Genomic DNA, 13,484 nt, shown 5'->3' on the forward strand with positions numbered 1-13,484 from the left:
GATAGATGTGATTGTGGGAAGAGTTGTGAATTTTAACACCCTGTTGAAGTGGTTGCAATAAAACAGATAGTTAGAATTGGGGTTAGTGTACTTGGCACGGATCATAAAACTACGACTAGTCCTGGGCACCATAAACATTTGACCACAGTAACATCAACCAAAGACAAGTGTACTGTAAGTGAATGTATCCCATGTCCGTCTCTCCGTGATAGGCTGCTGCCTCTTCGTGCCGCTGTGAGCATGTCGCTTGACAGTCATTGCCGGGGGGCGAGGCTTGCGCTGACAGCAGCAGAGACGCTCATTTGAGTGGGAGCCGTCACAAATGTCACACGCTCCCTCCCCCCACACACGTTACCAGTTTCACTGGAAGCGCTCGGCCCCTCACGACCGGCTGACGGACTGACGAAAGTTTCGGCGGACGGAGAGAAAACTTTCTCTGACAAGGTGACAGTTCTTGATGCATCCAGCTGTCCAGTCTGTGGGTCGTCTCTGGAGAGAGTAAGAGGAGCGGGTGAGGGAGGAGAGGGTCCCTAATCACTAATTTAGTGCCAGCCATGGCATTCTGCCGGGGGGCACATACACACAAATACAAGGCTGTGTGCACACTTATGAGGGTAGACAGGAGAGGGTGAACCTCTCTCGTCTCTGTGACTTGTGTCTTTTAGTATCGGGGTCGTATCAAAACCATTATTAACTTCCCGGGGTTGTTTCGCATGCAGCAACATGGCCATTTCAGGGAAAGAAGAATGCCTTATTTCGTGGTTCACCTATGAATAAAAATGCTTGGGTAATTTACGCCATTCCAGATCCATTTGACTTGAAATACAAAATGAGACTTTTTTTCAGAATGCTCATGTTGGTCGTGTCCATATAATAAAAGCATATATTGACCAGGAACTTCATTTCCAAACTCCAAACATTGTGTGCCATAATGTAGCCATACCATAACTTTACATGAAATTTAACTCATTATTTACAGGTATGTCTTTCGTGCATTTGCATATTCATGGCATGTCTGAACGTGAGAATCGTTGATGTTCGGCGTCTTTGGTGTCAAACACCCAGTCTGAGTATGTGCATCTGATATGTCAGATGAAAAGATTTTCTTTATATAATACCTTAAATTTGGATCTGTTTCTTTAAGGCTGTCTTAGGGATTGACAGCACATGGTCATTATGTTTTCATTGCATGGAAAACAGATACTTGGGTTTTCTTCAGAAATGCTCCATTCATATCCATGCTAAAAACAATAGAAACTGGCTTCCATTACAATACTATAAAAACCCATCAGCTGTTTACCTTAAAAACAGGATTCACAGATACAACATTTCTGTGCCAATAGCAATATTCGATTACTTTAAATGACATATACCGATATCGATAGTTTGGCATCTTGCTCCTCGTTTCAAATCAGCCTGATCTCACGAATTTCCGTGGGACAGTCACGGAATGTATTGCTAATTTTTCCGTGGCATTATAACGGATCTCCGCTTTTTTTTTTTTGTGGCCCTGCCACGGACTGTCTTTTTTCGTGGCATTCTCACGGATTGGTTACTGTTTTGTCCTATTTTCTTACCATTGTCGCTTCGGTTTATGGTTAGATTTACATAAAATGACATCCTTACCCAAACCCAACTCTAACCCCAACGCCAGGCGACAATTGTTTAAAGTTTAGAAAATATAAAAGAATAAAGCAGAAAAAATAGTATAAACCAATACTTAAAGTGACATAGTAATGCAAACACCAAATCTAACCCTAAACCGAAGCGACAATGGTTGAATAACCAATCCTTGAGAATGCCACGGAAAAATGCAGAGATTCGTGAGAATGCCACGGAAAAATGAGCAAAAAATTCTGTGACTATCCCACAGAACTTTGTGAGATCAGGTTGCTCAAATTATTATGTGTTTGAATTATGTCAAAGATTATGGGGGTCCCCTAGCTAAGCCCACCCCCTCCAGCCAAGCACAACCCCCCCCCCCACCCATCATTATAGGGTCGACGTGATTTCACGTAAGATGTGATCCTGAATCAACGTATTAATAAAAGAAAGCCTAAATTACCCTTAAAGGTACAATTTGTAAGATATTTGCAGTAAAATATCCAAAAATTGCCATTCTAAACAGTGACACGGGCCACAGCAGTCGCCTGTCAATGACGTTAATGTCCACGTGACCCTTTGTTACCGTCTTTACTGACGTAAAAAACACATGACAACAGTGCCGTGGACAAATGCAGAAGTAAAGCCCAATTTATAGTCGTGCGTAAGCTCTACGCCGTAGCTATGCAAAGCCTCAGCGAACAGCCAGTTTGGACTGCAGCTCTCTACGCCCACAGGAATACGTCAGTCGTCAGCTAAGCTAACGGCAAGCTAAGCTGCTATCGAATCACAACACACTAAACAAGCTACACAATCAGAACTCAATAAGTATTTCTGAAGGAGGGACTTCATAGAACAAGGAAGACATCAGCGCGTTTTGAGGACAGTGAAAACCGCGCTATACAGATTAGTAAATTGTGTGAAAAATACCATGTTTTTTACAAGTGAAACATGAACACTTGTTATTTTGCGCATTATAAACACAAATTAAAGCTTCAAAAACACAGAAAGTACGGGACCTTTAAATATTTTTGAAAAGCCCCTAACCCTAAATATTACTTAAGATAAGGCAAAATTGATGACGGGCCATTGAATTATTTGAAAATAATGCACACCCAAGATGGTAATGTGACACGACACGAATCGGACACAGTGGGTGTGCATTATTTTCGAATAATTTAACTATATAGTATGCAGCGAGTGACTCGTCTGTCAATTCCTCCAAAGAACAGCGCAAGGTGCATTTGAGGGTTTACATTTATTTTAGATAGAAATCTTTTGGATTAGTTTATTGCGAAATTGGGACAAATAATGGACAGTGTCATTTGTGGCAGCTCAGCATAAGAATTTAAAAATTTTGTTGTATTTATTTTTAATAAAAAACACTCTAATTTATACGTTTGTGCTTTATAGGGGGTCTGGGACCCTTTTTAAAACATTCACACCAAATGAGTTCTGATGAGTTTTCCACCGATAGTGGGAGTTTTTTTATTTGTCGATACTGATTATTGGTTGATTTATCGGTGCATCCCTAAAACAAAATTCTTTTATGTAATGTTTTGGGTATTATTACAGTATGATTTGAATGTGTTCCGTTGCTTCCCATCCAACAGTATCACCAATAGAACCCAACACATTACCAGTAAAGACCATCAGAGGCCATTACAGCTTCCTTTAAAACCAATACAATTCCCATTAACTATTTAATTCATTAGAATTTCTGTGATGGTTTATGTTGTTTTTTAAAGCAGGGAGAAGAAAAAAGAGAGCTTCAAAGACAGCAGGTACTGTATATGACAAATAATGAAAGTTTAAACCTTAGTACTTGAAATGCATTCAATGTTAATTCATTTTAGTAAACTTACCGAAAAATATAAAACAATTAAAATGATATGATAGTTGATAAGATGACACCTGGCATGTTACAGTTGTACACACACTGTTATCCAGTGGATCCAACAGATCTATTTAACTGCTTCAGATATCCATGCACAAACATTTCCTGCACACTGCCGTTGAAAAGCGAGGTGGGTTCTGCATTGTTTTGTTAGTTAATTGGTCCTGACCCTTTTTTTCAAGCTCTCCGTCTCTTTAGCGGGATGGCTGTGTAGATCACCGCTCGGCTTATCTAATTTCATTAATGTGATCTCCTGTCCATTGGCTGACAGCTTAATGGTCATTATTTGTGGTTCCCTTCAAATAAAGCTCAGACTGTAAATTGCAGTCTGTGGCAATTGGGATCTAAGTGCCACCCCGCATTACTATATAATATCTATTTCTTTAATTAACTGAAAGCCACACTGACATTTATTGGATTGCAAGTTACTTGTTAATGGCAATAAATTGCGAAGAGGAAAAAAATATCATTGCTTATTTTACATCAATAATTTGTGGACCTTTAGGTAATGATTATTCATTATTCTCCCTACACCGCTGTCATGTTTGTTAAAGTGTATGGGGGTTTACTTCACAATGGCGGAGAGAGACTGCAAACGTGTCACAATATGCCGCAGAATTCAAATGAGGTGTCAGTCATTGTTAAGTCATTAGTGTATAATGGTAAAACTAATGCATACCACCTATAAGACTGATAAAATAATATGGGATTGAGAATAAATGTATTCATTATTTGTAATAAATGCATCTCTGGTGTGTAATGTTAAGGCAGGTTGGCAGCTAAGACAGGTTGTCTGAATTTAATTATTTAAAAAATGACAACTCATTCGAAAACTATTTTAATTACATCTATATTGTGTTACTATTATTTATTCAGTTGATGACTTGTGAGGTTCAAGTGGGTTAAGTGGTGTTTGCTAGGACTATTGCTTATTTTGAGAGCTATGCATCTGAACAAACCCAAAACTTAACAGTTCAGCTTTACCACTATTCGGACAAGATCAGTTTTACGGGGGTAGATGAAGTAATGCAACTTTACCACAAGACGTCTGTTTTATTGATGGCCAATTCGCACAGGATTAGAAATCTCAGTAAAACATTCAGAAGTGAGATGGGTAACTCGATGACGCTAGCCTGGCTAACACCAGAACAGTCTCATAGAAAATTGGAACCTCATATTAATTTTCTCGTATTTGAGGGGTGGTTTACGAATGCCCAGAGACGTTTATTGGGTGCTATTAATGTCTATCAAATGCGTCTGTACGTAGCTCATAGCCAATCAGTGTGTCGCATAGACGTCGTCATCATCTTGCTGCCCCCTTCCCATTCTGTGATTGGTAAAACCTGAAAGTGAACTCAACTCAAACCATTTAAGGAAACCGGTTGCATTAAACCATTTAAGTTTTAAAACACATACATTTGAGTACTGTGAACTTAAAAGGTGCAGTGTGTAATTTTTAGAAGGATTTCTTGACCGAAATGCAAAATAATATACAAAACTATATTATTGGGGGTGTATAAAGACCTTTCCTAATTAACCATTATGTGTTTATTACCTTAGAATGAGACCTTTTATCTACGTACACCGAGGGTCCTCTTACATGGAAGTCGCCAGTTTGTGCCGCCATGTTTCTACAAAAGCCCTAAATTGACAAACTTTTTTTTACTAAGTTGTCTCCGACAATGACATGTTTGTCCGGTGGCAGCTACCGTAGCTTTTCTATGTGTTTCAAAAGCGAGGGGTGAGCAGTGGACTGAGCCATTGGTTGCAATTCGCAACCTCACCACTAGATGCCACTAAAATTTACACACCGCACCTTTAAACAAATTGAGTCATATGCAGTCATGCACTTATATTTAAGTTCACACTACTTAAATATAAGTGCATAATTGCACATGACTCAAGTTCACAGGACTTAAATGTATGTGTTTTAAAACTTAAAAATGGTTTAAGGCAACCGGTTTCCTTAAATGGTTTGACTTAAGTTGACTGTTAGGTTTTACAGTGTATGCCGTTTATTGGGTTCTACGAATGTCTACAAAATGCATCTGTACGTAGCTCATAGCAAATCGGTGTGTCGCATGGATGTTGTAATAGTCTTGCTGCCACCTCCCCATGCTGTGATTGGTTCCCTATGTCATTTATTGGGTGCTACGAATGTCTATCAAATGCGTCTGTACATAGCTTATAGCCAATCGGTGTGTCGCATAGATGTCGTCATAGTCTTGTTGCCCCCTCAGGGTTCTGTGAATGGTTCCCTATTTCAGGTGAAAATTTGGGCCATGGTTTCCATGCTAGACTTACAGCGTGAATAAATTTGCATTTAGTATTCTGACGGGTGGTAAATTTATATTACGCCATCTACGCCCATAAAACTAATCCCATCCGGATAGGGCTTTTGATCGCCCCCTGGGGGGTGGCTGCAGAACAAGTCATAAACCCCGCCCTCTCCATTCAACAGACGGGACTAGGCTCTAAATTAAAAAATTATCTACACTTTCAATAAAAAAAAATCAGAAAGATGTTTTTTGTCATTTCAGGTAGTTTTTATCAAGCTGATATATGTTCAATTGTTCATTTTGTGATAAGTTTTGTTTTGATCGGACATTTTTAGCTTCAATTCAGTACAATGGAAGGAAGCGATGTCGCGTCATCCATCTTTTTTTACAGTTTATGCGTGAAATTAATCCCGTATACGAATAGGGCTTTTAGCATGTAAAGGGCTCTTTATAGTTGTGCGTAGGTCCAACAGCGTAGCCGCGACGGCGTAGGTTCCGCGTCGGTTTTTATTTAAACTTTTGCGTCGTCGTCCGCGTCGACGTGCAAACACATACGCACACCGCTGGTAGGCAGTATCTACGCATGTAACCACAGTAGCAGCGCGACTGTCAAAGAAGAAGTAGCTTGGCAAGTTAACCCACAAATGAAGAAGAAACAGCAACTTGATGTGTATGATTTAGGAAGACCGGCAATGATGGAAGTAAATAAACAGCGACTTTTGTTGCAGTTTGAGTTAAATCACTCCTTAACTTGGCTCATCTTAACCCTAACCCTAACCCCGCAAACGGAAATATCTATGACGCAGGTTTTTTTAGCTGATGGGAGGGGTTCTGGTGGACCAATCACAGAGCTTGCGGTCTGTGTAGAACTGATGCACTGTTCAAAATTTTGCGAGGTGCACGTCAGGCTACGCAGAGCTACTCTCAGGCTACGGATAATAACCTACGGCGTAGATCTTGCGCACGACTATAAATCGGGCTTAACACGCGGTTTGTGCTATGGACATAAATGAGGTCAAACCATGTGGCTTGTTGGGATGTTTACTCTTGATTATTGTCTTACAGATGAAAAAACTGTTTAAAAGAATTGTAAATTAAAAAATCTTGTACTCTAGCTTGCTTAACTTTCAATAGTTTTTCATTTTAATTTACAATTTATTTAGAGTCGTTGTCAACATTTGTTATTTTGTTCAGTTTTCATAATCCGTTTGTTTCAAATTTGACCACTATAAAATAAGGATTGTTGTTGTTAGTAATTGATAGATAGATTTTCTTTCATTATAGAAAAATGTTTAAGGAATAGAAGCTAAACCATATTAGTTGTCATATGCGTTGTTGTGACGAAACATGAGACACACGAGAACTAATGATCGTTACTGACTCAGAGATTTTTGGTCTAGATGTGTTCCCCAGAGTATGGATTCCTTTATCTGATAATAGAGCAAGTACACTATTTAATATAACTCTAAATGTCTGACAAATGAAGTCACAAACACCTAAGATTCCATTAAGTTTTTGGTGAACTATTACCTGAAGAAAAATCCGAGGTGGTTTCAGTTAGCTTTCTAGTATCTCTCTAAACCACTCGACTGCAGTGCATCCACCCTCACGTGATGCCTCTTGAAGTCTCAGTCACTCAGTTGCCACCAGCTTGCCAATTGTGTGAACATATTCCCTGTCAGTACGGCACAGTCCGCGCTCGCTGTCTCTTTGCCTGCCATCGCGGTGATCAGACCTTCGGCCTTCCGTGATCTGACAGGCCTGCCACTCTGATGACTGCTTCAGCGCTGAGACCCACTACGGTTGTGAAAGCTTCACTCGAGCTGCACCAAAGTCAAAAAAGAACAGTCAGGCGCACTCGCTTTTCGTCCACCCCCACGCTGTCCTGTCCAGTCATGGCAGGGAATTGGCACGCATAGAAAGTTTGAGGTAGAGAACATCAGGCAGGCAGAGGAGCACATTCAGTACAAAGCATGATGGGTAACTGTCGACAGGACCAGCCGGGGTCTTGACCTCGTGAACCTACGCATCCACCCTGAAGGGAAAGGCGTGTTGTGATGCGTCAAACTCAAGCCAGTCATGGCCGATCAAATGCAGCAGACGGATGTTTTTCGCTCTATCTTCCGCTATTGTGTGGGAGATTATGAGAGCAGGAGACAAGGGACGGCCTTTGAAGTGAGCAGTCGCTGTCCGCTCGACCTATCATCAATGAGACACATAGGAGTCCCTCACTAACTGTAGAAGTGAGCAGCAATGACAAAACACTATCCAGTTTGAAAGAGGATGATGAGGAAAAACTCAAGCATAAAGGACAAGTTGTTGTTGGTGGTTTGGATAAAGCTGGCTTGGTACTGCTCATGGTTAACGTGAAGTCAACACAAGCCTAAACTTAATAGTAACACGTGACAGGCACCACACTTAAGAATAAATGTGTTCTGAAAATGAATGGTGAGGATATTGTTTTTTAAATTATCTGAATTTGCAGTAGAAACCCAAGCTTTCATTTAAAAAATAAATAAAAAATGTGACCCTGCCTTTGAAATCTAGGCTAAAGTCTACTTAATTTACTCAGACAATATTAAAGATCTTAAGGTTGTATTGGTTATAGACAGAATGTTCTTTACATTATGTAGGGTAAAAGAAAACAGTAAACCACAAAAATAGCTAGCTGGGTTTTTACCACAAAACCCATTAAATGGGAAAATTATTTAAAATTGATTGAGCTGAAGTTTGTTAAGACAATATTTAGCCGAGATACAACTATTTGAAACTCTGCATTCTCAGGGTAAAAAATCTAAATATTAATAAAATCACTAAAGATAAAAGTCATTAAAGTTATCCAAATGAAGGCAACACATACACTGAAAAAAAAATATTTTAAAGAAAAAAAATCGTAGTATTTTTGTCTTGTTTTCAGTAAAAATATCGTAAAATTCTTAACTTTTAGATTAATTTTTCTTGAATTTAGTGTTCAAGATTTTTTTGCTTACCCCATTGGCAGTTTTTATGCACTTAAATTTAATATTTTTGGTCTAAAAACTAGACTTATTTTCTTGGGTTGCTTTGCTCATTTAAGAATTTTTTTATATTTTTACTGAAAACAAGACCAAAAAACTAAGATTTTTTTTCTTGAAAATCATTTTTTGCAGTGTATTATTAATGTTACATATTTTTTAGTGATGCACCGATGTATCGGCCACCGATATTTATCGGCCGATTTTTGATGAATTTGAAACCATCGGCATCAGAGGCGATTCTAGGGTCTATGGGGACCCCAAGCAGAACATCACCTGTGTACAAGAAGTGTGCAACACTTCTATACAATGTCCTTTGCTTAACTCATTATTCTACAGTGCAACAGTTACTGGGAAAGATACATATATACAAGTGTAATCCTCATCATACCTAACATTATTAACATAATGACTTATAACTTATTTTTACAATATTTCAAGAAACCAGTCATTTTATGACTGCTATACTAAATAATCTCAATCATAGTTACTGCTAACTGTTATGTAAGTTAGTGTCCAGAGTTAAATATTAGTAAACTAAATATTAATTTCATATCTGAAAATACAGAACAGTATAACACATACATCTGTTGATTTTCTCAGCAACAATGCAATTCTATAGATTTGACAAGAGGTTTTCCTGAGATTTGTTTGATAATGTTTGAGACCTGACAGGGTGAGGATGTAGTTTGTCTTACCTCCCTTAAACTCATCATCTCTCCGTTCTTCTTCCCTTTCCCTGCTTTGCACAAAACATTTCTAATGTACATCTACTGAAGCCAATAGTGATCGAGTCAAAATAAGATAAGCATTGTTATTTAGATCCTTCCTTTAGTCTCGTCGTGTTTTCATAAGCTAACTCACTCGTGTGGCATCTTTTGATTGCGGTTGTGCGCGAATGAACGCAAAGACGCGCGCGGACATGAATACGTGCGTGCACGCGTCATTGCGACTGCTTCGTCGCTTTTACAAGCGTAAATTGGGTAACTACATTGCCTATAGATCCGTCTTTGTAAAGGATTGCACTATAACTGCTCAAATTTAAACTTGAGATTTACACCGGGGCACAAAAGATTTACACTTGGGCACGTGCCTGACTGGAGCTGGACCGGACACATTAAACCACATATGCGTAAGAGGGCTGCTTACTTTAGCGCCTTTTTGAGGTTAAATTGTTTTAAATCACTTGAGTGTTAGCACGTCCAAATGTTAAACTTTTCCTATTTAAATTTGCGTATTAATCTGGGAATCACATGCGAGCCGAACCATGGGTCGTGATCCGTACGGATCAACTGCGACAGCACGACTGAACGATACAACATCACCCATTCGCTAAGTTCATTTTCAAAACTGGCAAGTTATCCACCTGGGTTGGATTTTGACTGGGCTAAGCCAATGTCAATCAACATTCCATCCAATCAGAATTTTGATATGCAGTCATGTTGAGTATCTATTTTCATCTACCGGGTGTAGGTGGCCATCCGAGAAACAAACTCGGGGGCCCTCTAGTGGCTCGGGGCTCCAAGCAGTTGCCTGCCTTGCCTGTTGACAAGGTGCGCCTCTGATCGGCATATCGGCAATAGCACGAGACAGGCCGATACAGATTGTTTATTAATTAACTGCATAAAGAAATCCATTATATGTAAAAAATGAGTTAATGTTGTTAATAAAATAAATGCTGAATAGCAAAAACCACCTTTGAAGGTTGTCATGCTGTCTTATTATATTTGTTCTAGCTTAATTTGTGCCTCTCTTATTATGTTGGTCAGTTGAATGTTAATTAGATCCAATCCATGTTCAGTAAAAATAATTTGATGCAGAAATAAACTAGCTAATAGACCAACTGTATAGTATTGTATACAAGTGTTTAATATCGGTATCGGCATCGGTGTCGGCCAGAAGTTGTCTGTTTAAATCGAAACTGCTCATCCGAGGGGCGCTTATTCAAAATATGTGTTCGGAGTGTCATGTGTGTTGCTTGCATTTTCAAAATATGTGTTTGTTGTGTCATGTGAACCATGTGGATCACGTGTTTTGTTAAAATTAGTGCCTGCTGCACACGCGTCAAAACCAATTATGATAAAAGAGACGCTCACATTCACAAAATACACGCAAGACACTCCCTTAAAGGAATAGTCTACTCATTTTCAATATTAAAATATGTTATTACCTTAACTAAGAATTGTTGATACATCCCTCTATCATCTGTGTGTGTGCACGTAAGCGCTGGAGCGCGCTGCGACGCTTCGATAGCATTTAGCTTAGCCCCATTCATTCAATGGTACCATTTAGAGATAAAGTTAGAAGTGACCAAACACATCAACGTTTTTCCTATTTAAGACGAGTAGTTATACGAGCAAGTTTGGTGGTACAAAATAAAACGTAGCGCTTTTCTAAGCGGATTTAAAAGAGGAACTATATTTTATGGCGTAAAAGCACTTTTGGGAGTACTTCGACTCGGCGCAGTAACACCCTCCCTCTCCCATTATGAGAGTGAGAAGGGGAGTGGACTTTTCAGGCGAGTCGAAGTACTCCCAAAAGTGCTATTACGCCATAAAATATAGTTCCCTTTCAGTCGGTCACTACGACCTCACGTCGTGACCGACGAATTGGGAACTCGCTTAGAGAGACCAATCTGCTTCGAATACTACAAAAAACGCCAATGAACTTGGCATTGAGATATTTGCATAATGCTGGCGCCGCCCCGCCAGGTGCGTATATAAGGCGCACGTGCAAATAAGGAAATCAGCTTTTTATCGCTTCGAAAGCCGGCAGTATCTGCTACTGAGAAGCTACTTTACTCTGTTGGGATCGATTGCGGAAGTTGGTTGGACTGGCAGTACCACAGCGGACGCTTCGCAGCATTCCACAGGCTCTGCATCTTTTTGTTTTGAGTTTAGTGTGTGCGTTGCCTTTCCCTGTGCGCATCATCAACTGAGCATCTGAGTGAATTTCCCTAAAAGAGTGATACGAGAGAGCTTTGTGCCTTGTTAAAGGCAGCCACTCTCTCGTATATCCGGAGATTAGCGTCCTTTTCAGGATGGCTTTTCGTCCGTGTGATCTTGGATGCGGGAAGTATATGGGTCCGAAGGACGGTCACGAGCGTTGTCTTTCGTGTTTGGGCATCGAGCACGCAGAGGCAGCGTTCGCTGGGGGTAAGTGTTCTCACTGCGAGAACATGTCCCTTGTGGATTTGCGGAGACGGTTGTCTTTCCTCCGGGAAAAACGCAACCCACGTCCAGCGAGTTCCGAACGCCGCCACGGAGCGGCCGTGAGGCTCTCAAAGGATGATCTCCGCATCACTGTGCTGAGCCGGTCGGGGGATTCGTCCTCCGGCTCTCAGCCTCCTCATCCACAGCCGGTTGATGTGCCGATGGAGACTGCAGAGTCGTGTTCTGCGATGTCTGCAGGATCTGTCGTGCCTCCCTCCGGGTCCACGGAGACCACAGCATCCGAGGGTGGGCCCTCTCCCTCTGAGGATCCGGATGTCCTCCCCCCTTCCGGACGGGTCGTGACGCCGGATTTCGATCCAGAGATGGTGGCCGTGCTCTCTCGAGCGGCGGAGACCGTAGGGTTGGAGTGGGTTCACCCCCCACAGCCCGAACCGTCCCGCCTGGATGATTGGTTCTTTGGAGCTGCCCGGGTTTCACAACCCTCTCCGCCGGTACCATTCTTCCCCGAGGTGCACGAGGAGCTGACTAGGACCTGGAAGTCACCGTTTTCTACTAGATTACGGTCTTTTCAGCCCTCCCCCCTCACCTCCCTCACCGATGGAGCTGCTAAGGGTTATACGGGGATCCCCCCCGTAGAGCGTGCGGTCGCGATGCAACTGTGTCCGGCCACCGCTCCCTCCTGGAAGGACCGCCCAACCCTACCCTCCCGTGCTTGCAGACAGTCTTCCGGTTTAACGGGGGCTGCCCACCAGGCATGCGGAGAGGCGGCTTCAGCCCTGCACGCTATGGCGTTGCTGCAGGTACATCAGGCGAAAGCTTTGAGAGATCTGCATGAGGGAGGACACGACTCGCCTGTGCTTTCGGAGCTCCGGGCCGCTACGGATCTGGCCCTTCGTGCTACGAAGGTCACAGCGCAGGCGATCGGTCGTGCGATGTCCACGATGGTGGTCCAGGAACGCCATCTATGGCTCTGTCTGGCGGACATGTCTGAGGCGGAGAAGAACAAGTTCTTGGACGCCCCCGTGTCCCAGGCGGGTCTTTTCGGCGAGTCGGTGGAGTCTTTCGCCCAGCAGTTCTCCGCCGCCCAGAAGCAGACGGAAGCGATCGCTCAGATCATGCCCCGGCGCAAGCGACCTGCATCTCGCCCTCCAGCGCCGGCGGCCCCGTCTGCTCCTCGCCGAGGGCGCCCTCCGGCGGCTGCCTCCGCCCCCCCCGCTAGAACATCTTCCAGGCCACGGAGGGGGAACAGCCGTCGGCAGCCCGCCCCGCCCGCCCCACCCGCTTCCCGTGGTAAACGGAGATCGAAGCGGCCCTGAGACGGGCGACCTGGATTTGGATGGGATCACTCTACGGGAGACGGTGATGGCACCACTCCTTCCACCGGTAGAGGGCCGGGTGGAGAATCTTTGGTTTCGTTTTGTTTCTGTTCCGCCGGCTTCTCAGCCGGCACCCACAAAACCACAAAAAGAGTGCATTCCTATTCCTTCTCCAGGTCTCCAGAGGATCGAGAGAGATGTGA

This window comes from Misgurnus anguillicaudatus, chromosome 6 (assembly GCF_027580225.2).
Source record: "Misgurnus anguillicaudatus chromosome 6, ASM2758022v2, whole genome shotgun sequence".
In the NCBI taxonomy this organism is placed as follows: Eukaryota; Metazoa; Chordata; class Actinopteri; order Cypriniformes; family Cobitidae; genus Misgurnus; species Misgurnus anguillicaudatus.